General features: G+C 33.4%; 1 protein-coding gene across 5 annotated transcripts in view; it reads left to right on the forward strand.

The window, feature by feature from the left end:
- The window catches only part of LOC106873450 (dystrophin), a 562,674-nt gene that overhangs the window by 43,205 nt on the left and 514,579 nt on the right, over positions 1-4,890 (forward strand). The gene's annotated exons all lie outside the window — the stretch shown is intronic.

Below are 4,890 nucleotides of genomic sequence, written 5' to 3' on the forward strand. Positions count from 1 at the left end.
CTCTCTCTCTCTCTCTCTCTCTCTCTGTGTGTGTGAGTGATAATGTTGTCAATAATCAATTGTATCTTCAATTTAATCCCGTAGCTTACCAATCATCTTTGGTAAAAGGAGTATCGGGCATGTATAGAGAGCAGCTCAGTAGGTTATACTCCTCTCCATTATATAAGAAAGTATTATCAACATTGTTGTGTCATCCTCAACCTGGTTGCGGGGGTTACGCTATGATAGTGACAGCTAGTAATTTACTCCATCACCGTCATACTTTCATTTTTCTATACTGTCATTGACCAGCTTGGTTGGCATATAGGAATTTGTTTGAGAGCTGAGGCTTGATAGGCACCAATCTTTATGCTAAATATTTTGCTAACTCTCACTTTGCTGATCACACCTCTGTACGTGATTTGCATGGTTCTCACAAGTCATTCAGCTATCCTTGTTTTGTTTTGTTTTTGTTTTTGCTTTTTTTTTTAATTTTTAGAAATACCGAGATTACAATGTGAAACTTTGTTAATGCCTTCTTCAGATCAACAAATGCTAGAGAGACTAGTTATTCTCCTTAGGAAGAACATACTGGTGATACCTTGTTCTGACATAAACTTGAATTGCATCTTTTTTACTCCTGTAGCAGTTGATAATGATATTGCTATTCCAGTCATTGTGTGTGGTGCCTTCCTGGGTTATCTCATTGATTATATAGGTGACTAACCTGCAACTTACTTAACCAAATTTTCAACCTCACAGCAAATATCCTTGATGGTCTAGCTATTTTTTTATCCCTAATTGTATTTTTGACTGCAAAGCTGTCAACTTTAGTGGCAGTTCTCACCATTGGGCTTACCTGGGGTAGGTCCCTCTCCTCTCATTCTCCTTTGCGATCCCCTCATTATTGTAGCATTTATATTCCTCTTTTTCTTTCAGTATCAGAGAGAGAGAGAGAGCACCATTCTCATTTAATATACACTTCTCCCTGACAATGTGTCAGTTTTCTCTAGTACTCTCATACTTCTTACATATCTGGTCCTCACATTACACAATATGTGCAAATCTCTTACTTTCAGTTTTTCCCTTATTAAGTGTACCTAATATCTAGCTTCTCTTCTAGCTATTTTGTATATCCTTTGCTCCGAGCCTTTAATCTTGATTTCTCTAATGGTGTGTAGTTATTTTTGATTTGTCATTTTTATCATTTTAAAAAAAAAAGGTAATAACTTCATCCATAAAGCTTGCTTCAGCTTCAGTTCTTTAATAATCCTTAATAATAATTATGAATGCATTAATATAAAGTTAGAATGGTTCATTGTAGGATTTCAGTCTGTGTGTCTGAAATATATCCTCATTGTTTTATTTTGGGTCAGATAAAATTCATTGCAGCAGATTTTATAAGGCTGATTGCCCTTCATGTTGCTAACCCTAACTTATTTCCAAGTAAGGTTATATTTTCTGTAATTCTTCAGTCATGAACAACACAACTGAACAAGATTTCATAGAAGATTGCAAACAAATTACACAACTTGTATGACAGTGCTACTCATTTACAACTACTGCACTATGTCAAGACAAGGAGACATGAACATATACATATTAGACACACACACACACACACTCATGCATGCACACATGAGTTACTTTCAGTTTCCATCTACCAATTCCACTTTGTTTGGTTTGGTGATGTTAAAGACACTTGGACAAGGTATCTTGCAGTGGGACTGAACCTAAAATCCAAATGCCTGTAAAGCGAATGTATGAATTTTAGAAACATTTTCTTGAATATTTATTGGTAACTCCCAATATGTATCAACATTATGACCTCACTATTAAAATCTCTTAATGTACATATTTAATTCATTTATTTGATGGAGTAGATATTTTAAGACTTGAGATATATTGAATTTTGCATCTGCTGTATTATGATAAGTATATTTAACTGATGAATAAGCTTGTTCATAACTTTGTTTTGTCATATTTAATGTTTCATTTTCCTGTTTCCAAATTGCTAAGTTGTCATATTTTGTTAAATGTTGCTTTGATTTAGTAGGCATTTATTTTATATTAATGACTTCCACATTAATAAAATGAATCCCCAGCTACTTGGGTGTAGAAAATGTATCCAATTTTTTTTTTTTTTTTGTTCCTGTTAATTTTCTCTGTCTGTCTGTCTGCCCTCTATATTGTAGGCCCATTTTATTTATAATTAGCATTTCCTCTAATTGCAAATTCTTCTATATCATCTCCTAACTATCCATTCTCATATCTTGTTAGTTTTCCTTTTCTTTTTTCCTTCTGCTATTCTATGGCCTCTCATTCTGTTCTCTCATAACTTCAATTACTTTTTCTTTTCCTATCTTTTCTCTCTTTTTTTTGTTTTTGTTTTTCTCTGTGCTAGCTCTTAATTCCTTATCCTCTTGTAACTTTTTTTCCCCTTTCCCAGAATCTTGCAAAGTTTCTAACTCTGTCATGTGCACTTGTAACCTTCCCTCTCATCAACCCTATTCCCTCCTATTATCTATTAACCTAACTTCTTTGTCATATATCAGCTTCCTTCTCCCTAACTCTTTCTCCTACTCTGCCTCAAATAGTTTCAATCTTTATTATTCCTGTAACCTCACCTCTCCATTGTTTTTTCCTTTGCCTTTTCATAGTTTTACAACTTCACTGTTTCTCGTTTTCTCTTACTCTCACACCTCTTCATTTTGTTCTTGCTACACATCCCAGCATTTCATTTTCCTTTCTTATCTTTGATAAACTCTGTTTCTTGTGTCAAATTTTATATTACTATAACTTCTTATTCAAGCAAGGAGTGATTACTAGTTAGAGATATTCTCTTTGTAGAAAGGTTTCATAAGTGACATAAAAATAATTTCTGATTCCTCTAGAAGATAACGTTTGGCATGTATCTCCCTCTGCTATCCTCCAACTTATTTCTGATTTTCCATTAAATTGGAAAATACATTTTGTAAATGATAAAAATCATGTCAGATTTAAGTGGCTAAACACTTTGCAAATATATCTGAAAAGAATTATTTTTCTAAATTTGGCATAAAGGTCTCTTGCTTACTATATAAACTGTTAGCTGATATTTCATCTGTTCATTGTTAACAACTGTAGGTCACTTATTTTCTCTGACATTTCTTTGCAGACACAAATACCAAAAGCAGTTAACATGATCTGCCTTCTCTGTTTGCATAAATTAACACTTTGTTCAAAATGACTTTGAACTTACTGTCATTGCTTTTATGATGTTTATTGTTATTTATTTATTATTATTTTCAGGATAAAAGATTTCCACCCACCCATCCAGAATTTGATATGGTCATTTGTCATTTTTTTTTTTCTTCCTTCAAATAGAATTACTAATCAGATAAACAGATAAAAATTACTAATTTATAGAAAGGAAGATATTCTGTATTTACAGTTGAAATGCTGCAATTTTTTTTTTCCTATCTACTTTTACTCAAGTTATATTTGTATTGTTAATTAAGATACGGTGAATCTTTGGGATAGAGTTTCAGATTGATATAACCTTTCTAAATTAGACAATTATTAACATCTTAATGGCAAACATTGTCTTGACACTTGTAGTGATAACAAAAGAACTTGATGACTGCTTTTCAAGCTTTAGTCAACTCAGTTGTTTTGTTATAGTTCAGAATATCATATTGTTGTATGTGTTATTACTATGGCCACTTGGACTACCTCCACTTGTAATATTCAGTTCTGGTTGTAAGTATGGAAATACACACATATGCACATTAAATAATAGTATTATTACATTCTTCTCTTTCAGAAAATCTTTACCAGAATCATACAATTTTATGGGATTACTTTCACCCATATCGATTGAAAGGTTTGAATATAAGGCTGGATCTCCTTAATTCCTGTAGAGCTGTTGTTTCATCTTCCTCCACATCATATCTTCTCTATCATTTGGTCCCTAGCACTGTCAGGTTTCTTATACTTTGTTCCACAATAGGAGAGGTAGGGATTGTCTGGTCTTCAAGATAAAGTAGCAAGTCATGAACAGAAACACTAGATGCTGTCCATCTAGAGACTTGATGTTAGCACAAGTTATATTACTATCAAGAAGTTCAACTTGATTTACTTATGGTTTGTTCTTATTGCTCATAAATTTCCTTAGGAGTATTTAGCCAGGAGAACAGTGAATTTCCAGAGGAAGAGTGGCATTGAAAAGCAAAGAAACATTCATGGGATGTAGCAATTGATGCTGTAGATAATGGTAATCTTTGGGAGAAGAGTACCTGAAAAAACACCAATTCCCAACACTTCTCTAAAGGTACCTTCATATGGTACCTTTGAATCTTTCTGCTTGTTCATTCTTAATAGAGTAATACAGATTAGTATGAATTGATGCAAGTCAACTCTGGGAGAGATAATCTTTTAAACCCTTGACATGAAAGAAGTGCCTTGATCAGAGTATATATATTTTGGCAGCCCTCAAAAGTTGAACAAGAGATCCAGACATCTGATCACTATGTCCCAATATGAATATTGACATATGAAAAAACAACAAAGAAACTATCCTAAGTAAATATGTTTTATATAAAACACTAAGCAAAGGGGCTTTGATGTTTATACTAAGCTGTCCTGGAAGCTTTGTATTTTGATAAGTGTACCTTAAAGAGAGCAATAGAACTGAAGATTTAGTTGAGCCTAGACCCCACAAAAAGTGCAGGTCTTCCTCAAATCCTTTGTAGATGACAAACTATTGTTGATGTTAGCAAGCATGGAAGTAATAAAAACTGGGCCAGTGTATGCTTGAGCAAATGTATCAGAGATCACACTCTTGTTACTAAGATGATATTTCATTGTATCTCTCTCTCTCTCTCTCTCTCTCTCTCTCTCTCTCTCTCTCTCTCTCTCTCTCTCTCTTTC

This window comes from Octopus bimaculoides, chromosome 2 (assembly GCF_001194135.2).
Source record: "Octopus bimaculoides isolate UCB-OBI-ISO-001 chromosome 2, ASM119413v2, whole genome shotgun sequence".
Classification (NCBI taxonomy): Eukaryota; Metazoa; Mollusca; class Cephalopoda; order Octopoda; family Octopodidae; genus Octopus; species Octopus bimaculoides.